The following is a 10,955-nucleotide window of genomic DNA, read 5'->3' on the forward strand; positions in this document are numbered from 1 at the left end:
TTTGTAGATGTGTTATATACAAGTTGTCACACATTATATAAAGTTTAGTATAAGGTCACTTAGGAATATTTATGTACACTAAAACTTAAAAGCGCACAGTACAGTAATATTTTATACTGTTTCTTCAGATTCTCCTAATTTCATTTAACAGCCAGTCTAACTTTTTTTAGGAAAAAATCTGATCATACATACATTCATATTTAGATCAATATATTTGTTGGTTATGACAATGAAAACGTATTTCACATACCAGCCCTCATATATAAAATTAGCTCACTATCGGTAGAACAGCTGTACACACACGAAAACTATATAGGAATCAAACTTTTGTATTAATTTGTGACGCATCAAGAAACCTTTTTATAACTGTACATGTGTCTGGACGCCTTTACTGTGGGCTCTGAATAAGTATGTCCCAACTACAAAAAGTAAAATCTATAAATTCTCCCTTCCTGGCCAAATTCTTTGGACCATTAACTCAAAAGGTATTGTACTAGAGATGTGTGAAAGAGCTGCCATTCTTGCGTTAAGACCAATCAACAAAGAGCATTATTGTTAATCCATTACCAATGAGCATGATAATCTATTTGTTCAACATGGAGAGATTAATTTAGAACTAGATTGTTTAACAGACTACACTTTTTAAATATTATGGGTGCACATTATCATATTGCCCCCATGACTTAAATTATTAATTCCCATGGAATAATGTAGGGTAATAGTTACAAGGTAGTAATTCAATCAAGGAGTTCCAAAGACATCAGACACTATAGGGGCGAAGCACAACACTGTTCTATGAAAATCAGCACAAGTTGACAACTGAACTATTGTCTTCAGTTCCCTGCCAACTTATTCTTCGTAACATATAGTACAAAGATCAATTTTTTTTTTTTTTAAAATAGTCTTTTTGACCATTGTTATGCAACAGGCAAATTGAATGTGGGATCAGTTTCTACATGCATTTCTCCACCACCTGACTCAACCTCTCCGTTGCCTCTGCATTGTCAGACTGCTTGTCCAACATTCAGCCTTGGACGAGCTACAATCTCCTCCAGTTAAACATTGGGAAGACCGAATCAATCGTATTCAGCCCCTCCCTCAAGCTCTGCACCCTTGCCACCGAGTTAATCATCCTCCCCAGCCACTGTCTCAGGTTGAACCGGACTGTTTGCAATCTTGGTGCCCTATTCAACACCAAATTTAGCTTCTGACCCCATATCCTCTCCATTACAAAAAGAGTGCCTACTTCGACCTCCATAACATGGCTTGCCTCAGCCCACATGCTGCTAAAACTTTCATCCATGCCAGATTCAACTATTCCAAAGCTCCCTTGGCCGGCCACCTATCCTGCATAAACTTCAACTCATCCAAAACTCTGCTGCACGTAATCCTATATGAAACTAAATGACGCTCACCCATCACCCTTGTCTTTGCTGACCGATGTTGGCTTCCAGTCTTCAAACACCTCCAATTTTACATTTTTATCCTCGTGCTTAAATCCCTTCATCGCCTCTCCCTATCCTATCTCTGTAACTTCCTCCAGGTATCCCTCCACACCCCCCCCCCCACAGTACTCTATGTTATTCTGACTCTAGGCCCTATGCTCTGGAATTTCCTCCCTAAACCTGTCCACCTCCCTCTCCTCCTTTAAAACACACCTTAAAGCCCATGGCTTATATCATGCTTTTGGTCAGCCCCAATATCTCCTCCTTAGGTTCGGCATCCAGTATTGTCTGACTAAACTTCTATGCAGCGCCTTGGGATGTTTTTCTAATTTAAAGGCACTATGTAAAAGCAAGTTGCTGTTGTTGATACATCAGTGAATGGTTATTAAAGACTGTAGTCCTGCAAGCCCATTCAATAATGCAACTCAGTTTGTTTATGCAGCAATAATCAAAATGATACACACTTACTGTGAGGTTTAGTATGCCAGAGTCAATTTTGTCATGAATGTCAAGATGATCCCCATTCTATAATTGAGGTACAATTGCAAATCAAGTGTAGATTAAATTTTGCCGATGTTTCCAACCTTAAAAAGAACACAGTGTGATTGTTATGAGAAGAGCAATTAGTAAAAGCCACATTCACCCAATTCTGATCTGAAGAATATTGATGTCATTTAAGTGCTTACATTAAGGAAGCTATACAGTCTTTGTTGGGAGGGCATGCACCTTATTTATATGGATGCTACCTTGTTTTCTCTTCATTGAGTTATTCTGCTTCTGCAGCCGAGTGCACAGGGAAGCAGTTTGTAGTCAACATCTCTTAGTTGGCTGCTGGAAAAGTGCAAGTATGATTCAATGAACACCATCCCACCTGATTTACACTTCCTTTCCCATCTGTGAAATCAACTCAATAATGTACCACTATTTATTCGATACACTTTAGTACCCAATCTCACACAAGAGCTCATACACTGTCAGGAACAGTGGAACTTTGCAAAAGTTGGCATCTGAATACCACTAGCTGAGAAATATATTATATATTACAAAAACGATGCTTTATTCCAAACAAGGAACCTGGAGAATGTTGCTCACATGCTAATACCACTGAATAACTTCAAACTAATATCTGAATATTCATGCAAATTGCATTATGCCACATATAGTCATTGAAAATGAGCTTTGACTGATAAAACAGAACATTGCTGCTGAGGTAAGGCCTCATCATCTTCAATCTTCCACAGTATCAGTTTTCCATTTCAAATTCTTGCTGTGAACAATAATCTATAATCAATGCAAAAAGTAATACTGTGGATGCTGGAAATCTGAAATAAAAACAGAAAATGCTGGGAATACTCAGCAGGTTAGACAGCATCTGTATAGAGAGAAACAATGTTAACGTTTTAGGTCGATGACCTTTCATCAGAACTGGAAAAAGTTAGAGATGCAACAGGTTTTGAGCAAGTACAGAGGCAGGGAAAGGGGGAGGGGAGGAAAGAACAAAAGGGAAGGTCTGTGATAGGATGGAAGGCAGGAGAGATTAAATGACAAAAGGGATGATGATGCAAGGCAAAAGGGGATGGTAATGGGACAAGCAAAGAAACAAAAGATGGGTCTAGAGGAGGTGTAAATGGCAATAGCAGAATTATCACCAACAGCCGCGGTCCGGAAAAAATGGGAGCAGTGGTTATGATCTGAAACTGTTCAACTCAATGTCGAGTCCGGAAGGCTGCAAAGTGCCAATCAAAAGATGAGATGCTGTTCCTCAAGCTTCCGCTGAGCTTCTTTAGAACAGGGAGGAGGCCAAGGACAGTGAAGTCAGAGTGGGAGTGGGCGGAGAATTAAAGTGACAAGCGACTGGAAGCTCAGTGTCATGCTTGCGGATTGAACAGAGGTGTTCCGCAAAGCGATCACCCAATCTGCATTTGGTCTCCCCGAGCTTTAATGGGAGGCTTGATGCATACAGGAGGGAGAAGGGAGTAGAGGATATGAGGACAGGGCAGAAAGAGATAATTAAGAGTGAGGGGAGGCTCACACGGAGTATAAATATCGGCAAACATCAACTAGGCCAAATGGTCTGTCCCTGTGCTGTAGATTCTATGTAGTAAATGTCATCCTGCTGGTAGCTGGAACACAGCCACTTGATGCATTATTTTCATAGCCAGACGTTTACAAAGAAAAATAAGCAAAGACTCCAGAAGACTTGAGAGTAAGTAGCTTATACTAAAATTTCTTCTTCCACTGCAATATTCGCCTTTAAAAAATATTATGGTATTTTCATCAGTAAAGCTGCACTGATATTTTCTTTTGTACCTTTGTTGCTGTACATGTCAGACATTCTTTGTGATGGAAACTTGACCGCTTTATCATATGCTGATTAAAATCTAAGGAAATTTATGACCAACTTATAAAATTTAATTTCTATGAAGAAAGTTGTTCTAATCTGTTTTCGGTGAATTTGCACAATTTTTTTGCTGCAAAATGTGGTAATTCAGTAAACAAATCATAAATTCTCTTTCTAGCAACAAGGATAAATATATCCTTTTGGAGGAGAAAGAACACAAAACACACCCCCACCAGGGACAAACTGTAAAAAAAAATCACCCAGTCCAGAAAAATTCCATGTCTGCAATGTAACAGTGATGGTTTATGAATAACTGTATAATTTCACAATATTCCATTTTTTTTCTTAAAGAATACCTTTGGTAACTGTGACAATAGCATTTGTTGTTGTACGTTGTAAAGTGAAATCTAAACCTGGATGCTTCTGAGATACATGTAGACTGAGATGAATATTCCACAACCATGATGATTGCTGTGCTGCTGGAGTGAGAGGAGTGTTATCTTGTGAGGGCAACAGAGCAGTGTTTAATAGTAGATATGGGAATAAATGGACTATTCTGGAGTTATGCCCGATTACCTTTGGAGATCTGGGAGTATTTATACAGAACATCCCTCTTGAGAATACAGTGGAACGTCCATTATTCGGCATATGGAGGGGACCCAAATACGAAGAATAGAAATTTGTGAAGAGTTCCAAATTTTGGTCTTAGATACTGGAATGAAAACAAGTACAAGCAACAAACTGAATTAATTTTTTGGGGGGAGATGTTTTACATCAGACAGGAGGAAACTGGTGTAGCGGGCTGTGCAACGTCTCACATAAGACTTTGTCCTTATAAAATTCTAGTGGATAATCAGGAAGATAAATAACTACAGCGCCAAAAATTAAGTTTCCATTGTTAGTGGAATAGATTCCATTGTAGGGTAGATCATGCAGAGTCAGTGGAAGGGGCAGGCTTGATGGGTCGAGTGGCTTTCTTGTTCCATCATTTATTGTCTCAGCAACCTGGCACGGGTAGCAATAAGGTCGTCCTCACCATAGCTAGGAAGTTAGTATGGCCTCCATTTAACAACGTCCTTTTGCAGAAGCAGATGCTCATTGTTCAGTATGGTCCGGTCTAGGAACTCCTGTATTGAAAATTGTTGATTGCGCAATTAATTATGCTCTATTTCCCCAAATACAATAGCTTGTTTTCAGAAAAGTTAAACTTACCAAAATAACTGTACCATGGAGTGCTTTTGTTAGCCCAGGTATTTCAATATTTTTTAAATGGTGGAGGTTCGTAGATTGTAAGTACTAAAATAATGGACAAGTTAAAAGAGAAAAAGAAAATCTTAGCAATAAGAATAGATGAAAATGTGAAAATGACAAAGCTCCTGTGCAGAAATTTAAAGGACCACACATTGAAAAAGAAACAGGCTGTGCAAAACATAGTCCAGCCTACAGGGAACATTGTTTCTAATGCTGTATTTTAATCAAATTCCAGGTGTAACTTACAGTAAAATCCTGTTAGGTAGGTAAGAAACAACAAAAGTTGCAAAAACTCCATTACAGTGTAATACAAAAATGGTATGAGTAAAAAATTTGCATACATCAGATATTGCCAAGAGTGTTCTGTATTTATCTGAAGCAAGGAGGTCTGGATTTGACAGCAGTACTTTAGCTGCAATGGTAATGAAGCTTCCTCTTCTCAAATTGGTAATCTACATTTTATCCCTATAGAATATTATTTTCCAATGCTTACTACCAACTCAGATCAGGTAAATGGTCAGCTGGATGTGGTTGGCTAGTCTGAACACTACCCGGAATGGTAATTCAACATTTCTGAATGTTCAAGTGTACCGTTAGATGCTCACATCAGACAGCCTTCTGCTGCTGTGAAATACCGAAGAGAGCAAGCAAGCGATATGTTGTTGCAAGTGACACTCAGAAACTAGCAACTCCACTGTTTCTGGGCCTTTTCTTTTAAATACAGTTTAAAGCATCTTAATTGACAAGATAGAAACATAGAAGATAGGAGCAGGAGGCCATTCGGCCCCTCAAGCCTGCTCCGCCATTCAATGCGATCATGGCTGATCATCCAAATTAGTACCCTGTCCCTGCTTTCTCCCCATACCCCTTGATCCCTTTAGCCTTAAGAAATATATCCAACTCCTTCTTGAATATATTTAATGAATTGGCCTCTACTGCCTTCTGTGGTAGAGAATTCCACAGGTTCACCACTCTCTGGGTGAAGAAATTCCTCCTCATTTCTGTCCTAAATGGCTTACCCCTTATCCTTAGACCGTGACCCCTGGTTCTGGACTCCCCCGCCATCAGGAACATCCTTCCTGCATCTAGTCTGTCCAGTCCTGTCAGAATTTTATAAGTTTCAATGACATCCCCTCTCATTCTTCTAAACTCCAGCGAGTACAAGCCCAATCGACCCAATCTCTCCTCATACGTCATTCCTGCCATCCCAGGTATCAGTCTGGTGAATCTTCGCTGCACTCCCTCCATGGCAAAAACATCCTTCCTCAGATAAGGCGACCAAAACTGCACACAATACTCAAAGGTGTGGTCTCACCAAGGCCCTGTACAACTGCAGCAAGACATCCTTGTTCCTGTACTCAAACCCTCTCGCTACGAAGGCCAACATACCATTTGCCTTCTTAACCGCCTGCTGCACCTGCATGCTTACCTTCAGCGACTGGTGCACAAGGACACCCAGGTCTCGTTGCACTTCCCCTTCTCCCAATCTACTGTCATTCAGATAATAATCTGCCTTCCTGTTTTTGGCACCAAAGTGGATAACCTCGCATTTATCCACGTTATATTGCATCTGCCCAATCACTCAACCTGTCCAAATCATACTGGAGTTTCTGGGCATCCTCCTCACAGCACACATGCCCACCCAGCTTTGTGTCGTCTGCAAACTTGGAGATATTACATCTAGTTCCCTTGTCTAGATCATTAATATATATTGTGAATAGCTGGGGTCCAAGGACCGATCCCTGCGGTACCCCACTAGTCACTGCCTGCCACTCGGAAAAAGACCCGTTTATTCCAACTCTTTGCTTTCTGTCTGCCAACCAGTTCTCTATCCAAGTCAATACCTTGCCCCCAATCCCATGTGCCTTAACTTTACACGCTAATCTCTTATGTGTGATAGGCTAAAAGTACTGGGACTCTACACTTTAGAGAAGTGTAGGCTCGAGAGTGATCTGATTGAGGTTTATAAGATGAAGGTACAGGAAACTTTGGTTTATCCGGAGGTTAACCAGGAGCCGTTTCGTTAGGTTTTTTTCTTTTCGTTGGTTTTTTCTTTTCGTTGCTTTTTTTTCACCAGTCAGGCTCTGCAAGGTCTCGCTGAAGCTGTTGCTAAGCTACAGAGACGCTTGCAAGGTACGGCCGACTGTTCAGAAGCTGTTGCTAAGCAACAGGGTTTGTTGCCAGATACGGAGCTCAAAATCTCCGTATGGTTCAACATTAGCGCTGGTTTGTCCGGCAGTTTTGATGGGACGGCAACAGCTCGGTCCCGTCGGTGCCGGATAGCACAAAGTTTCCTGTAATAGATTGCATTCGAGTTGACAGTTTGTTCCAATTAAATAGTTTAAGGAGAACTAGGGGGTCACAATTATAAGTTTTACGAGGCCAGAGCGAGGTTAGACGTCATGAGGCGATTCTTTTCCCAGAGAATAGTGGACATCTGGAACAGGCTCCTGGCTCACATGGTGGCGTCGAATTTCTGAATTCCATCCAGCGAGAGCTGGACCTGTTTCTGGCTGGGGCGGAGATCACCTCATACAAAAGGTAGATACCACATAGAATTATCAGGGTCAGAGTGATCTTGTGGACGAGTTTTGATCGCTGGGGGGGGGGGGGGGGGGGTGGCGGCGTGGAAGAGAGAAGGGTGTTTCGGAGAGTAATTTCCAACCCCCCAAAACTGGCCAGGATTTTCGCCTCTCCCATAAGATCACATGGTGCGGGGTGCACGGGATGCGCGCGCGGGGTGTGTGGGGGCACGGGCGCGGCGGTTGGGCGTGGGCGCGGGGGTTGCGGGCCGGCGCGCAGGCACGGCGGTGGCGCGCGGGCACGGCGCGGGGGTTGTGTGTTGTGTGTGTGTATGTGCGGGGGGGCTGCGTGTGGTGTGCACGGGGGAACTACACGTGGAGGTGTGTGTTTGGGGTGGAGGTGTGTGTTTGGGGGGGGTGGCGGTGTGTGTTTGGGGGGGGTGGCGGTGTGTGTTTGGGGGGGGGTGGAGGTGTGTGTTTGGGGGGGGGGGGTGGAGGTGTGTGTTTGGGGGGGGGGGTGGAGGTGTGTGTTTGGGGGGGGGGGGTGGAGGTGTGTGTTTGGGGGGGGGGGGTGGGTGTGCACGGGGGAACTGCACGTGGAGGTGTGTGTTTGGGGGGGGAGGGAGGGTTGTAAGCCTGCCCACCGCCTGGTCTACCCTGTGCTGCTCCCTCCACCTGTCCCGCACCGCATCCAGCAGACAATGTCCCTCAGCCCTTCTCTCTTCACCCACCACCGCACACCCGCTCCCCAGCGCCGGGCACAGCTCCCTCCCCCGGCGGCTGTCAGTCCCCCTCGGCCGGCGGGGGGCGGCTGCACAGGCTCCCGCCCCGAGCAGGGGTGAGCCCGGCCCTAACGCGGTTCACCCTGGGCGGCGGCCGCGGCTCCCAACAGCGGCTCTTGTCTGGACTTACCTGACTCCGGGGCTGGGCTGCTCCGGGTCCGGGTGCCAGGACTGTGTGAAGCCGGGACTCTAAGTGGCCATCGGGCGGCACTGAGGCCCGAGCTCGGCCCAAAAACCACAACAAGACAAACGTCCGCCTCTCGCACTCCGCTCACCCACCGGGCCGCTCAACGCAGAGGCAGCCGCGGGGATCAACCTCCGTCGTCACCAGGATGCGCATGCGCGTTGTGAGGGCGGCCAGCTCCCGAGTGCAGAGGGTGAATCAACGAAGGTGGTGTTTGGGGGAGAGGATCGACGGTTGATTTCCAGTGTCTGAACGCAAAATGAATGAAACACTTCAAGAGACGAAGCAACAGTGCATCAAAAGTCGTTCATTCGTGGGCTTAATATATAAATATATTACATGATTACACTTTTATTTACTATAAAAACAGATAGTAAGAGTTTTTATAGTTATATAAAAAGAAAAAGGGTGGCTAAAGTAAATGTTGGTCCCTTAGAGGATGAGACCGGGAAATTAATGGTGGGAAATATGGAGATGGCAAAAACACTGAATGAATATTTTACATCAGTCTTTACAGTAGAAGACACTAAGAATATCCCAACACTGGACAAACAGGGGGCTAAAGGGGGGGGGAGGAGCTAAACACGATCAAAATCACGAAGGAAGTGGTACTCGGTAAAATAATGGGACTCAAGGCGGATAAATCACCTGAGGGACCTAGGGTCTTGAGGGAAGTGGCGGTAGGGATTGTGGATGCATTGGTAATAATTTTCCAAAACTCCCTGGACTCGGCAAAGGTCCCGGCAGACTGGAAAACTGCTAATGTAACACCCTTATTTAAAAAGGGCAGTAGACAGAAGGCTGGAAACTATAGACCGGTTAGCCTAACATCTGTGGTAGGTAAAATTTTGGAGTCCATTAACAGGACATTTGGATAATCATAATTTAATAGGACAAAGTCAGCATGGTTTTATGAAGGGGAAGTCATGTTTGACAAATTTGCTGGAGTTCTTTGAGGAAGTAACGTATAGGGTGGATAAAGGGGAACCAGTGGACGTAGTGTATTTAGACTTCCAAAAGGCATTTGACAAGGTGCCACACAAAAGATTATTGCTTAAGATAAAAAATCACGGGATTGGGGGTAATATTCTGGCATGGATAGAGGATTGGCTATCTAACAGAAGGCAGAGAGTTGGGATAAATGGTTCATTCTCAGACTGGCAATCAGTAACTAGTGGTGTTCCGCAGGGGTCAGTGCTGGGTCCCCAACTCTTTACAATCTATATTAACGATTTGGAGGAGGGGACCGAGTGTAACATATGATGATGATACTAAGATGGGAGGGAAAGTAGTGAGTGAGGAGGACATAAAAAACCTGCAAGGGGACATCGACAGGCTAAGTAAGTGGGCAGAGATTTGGCAGATGGAATACAATACTGGAAAGTGTGAGGTTATGCACTTTGGCAGGAAAAATCGTAGAGCAAGTTATTATCTTAATGGCAAGAAACTGGAAAGTACTGAAGTACAAAGGGATCTGGGGGTCCTGGTGCACGAAACTCAAAAGGTTAGTATGCAGGTGCAGCAAGTGATTAAGGCCAATGGAATGTTGGCTTTCATTGCTAGGGGGATAGAATATAAAAATAGGGAGGTATTGCTTCAGTTGTACAAGGTATTGGTGAGACCGCACCTGGAATACTGCGTACAGTTTTGGTGTCCATACTTAAGAAAGGACATACCTGCTCTCGAGTCAGTACAAAGAAGGTTCACTCGGTTAATCCCGGGGATGAGGGGATGGACATATGAGGAGAGGTTGAGTAGATTGGGACTCTACTCATTGGAGTTCAGAAGAATGAGAGGCGATCTTATTGAAACATATAAGATTGTGAAGGGGTTGGATCGGGTGGATGCGGGGAAGATGTTCCCGATGATGAGTGAAACTAGAACTAGGGGGCATAGTCTTAGAATAAGGGGCTGCTCTTTCAAAACTAAGATGAGGAGGAACTACTTCACTCAGAGGGTGGTAGGTCCATGGAATATGCTGCCCCAAAAAGCTGTAGAAGCTACATCATTATATAAATTTAAAACAGAAATAGACAGTTTCCTAGAAGTAAAGGGAATTAAGGGTTACGGGGAGCGGGCAGGAATTTGGACGAGTCTAGGTTCAGATCGGTCATGGCCCTGTGGGTAGCGGAGCGGGCCCAGGTGCCGTGTAGCCTGATCCTGCTCCTATTTCGTGTGTCTAATTCTGTTAGATTCAGGAGATGGTTCTGTGATAGTGGATTGGCGGTTAGGATCAGATCAGCCATGATCTTATTGAATGGCGGAGCAGGCTCGAGGGGCCGATTGGCCTACCCCTGCTCCTATTTCTTATCTTCTTATGTTCTTATTTAACAAAGTTCCTTAACCCAGTGCTGCCTTTCTGCATTCCACTTCGGGGTCATTTGGATTGACAAATGGTGGTAAATCTATCCCGTCTCACATACTAGAAAA

At 44.2% G+C, this 10,955-nt stretch overlaps 1 protein-coding gene across 7 annotated transcripts in view; it reads right to left on the reverse strand.

The window, feature by feature from the left end:
- Positions 1 to 8,769, reverse strand: part of gzf1 (GDNF-inducible zinc finger protein 1) — a 38,459-nt gene extending 29,690 nt beyond the window's left edge. For 5 of the 7 annotated variants that reach the window (XR_015077554.1, XR_015077553.1, XM_085981748.1 and 2 more), the window contains exons 1-3: positions 8,472 to 8,767; positions 4,999 to 5,082; positions 1,914 to 2,029 (exon numbers count right to left, since the gene is read on the reverse strand). The gene's annotated coding sequence lies outside the window, so the exon portion shown is untranslated. Of the gene's footprint in view, positions 1 to 1,913; positions 2,030 to 4,998; positions 5,083 to 8,471 lie in introns of all 7 variants that reach the window. The other 2 variants (XM_085981745.1, XM_085981743.1) reach the window with 2 other exon arrangements.
- Between the last annotated feature and the right edge of the window lie 2,186 nt (positions 8,770 to 10,955).

The sequence above is a fragment of the Somniosus microcephalus genome, chromosome 3 (genome assembly GCF_052327205.1).
Source record: "Somniosus microcephalus isolate GS21.2 chromosome 3, FLI_Smic_1.0, whole genome shotgun sequence".
Classification (NCBI taxonomy): Eukaryota; Metazoa; Chordata; class Chondrichthyes; order Squaliformes; family Somniosidae; genus Somniosus; species Somniosus microcephalus.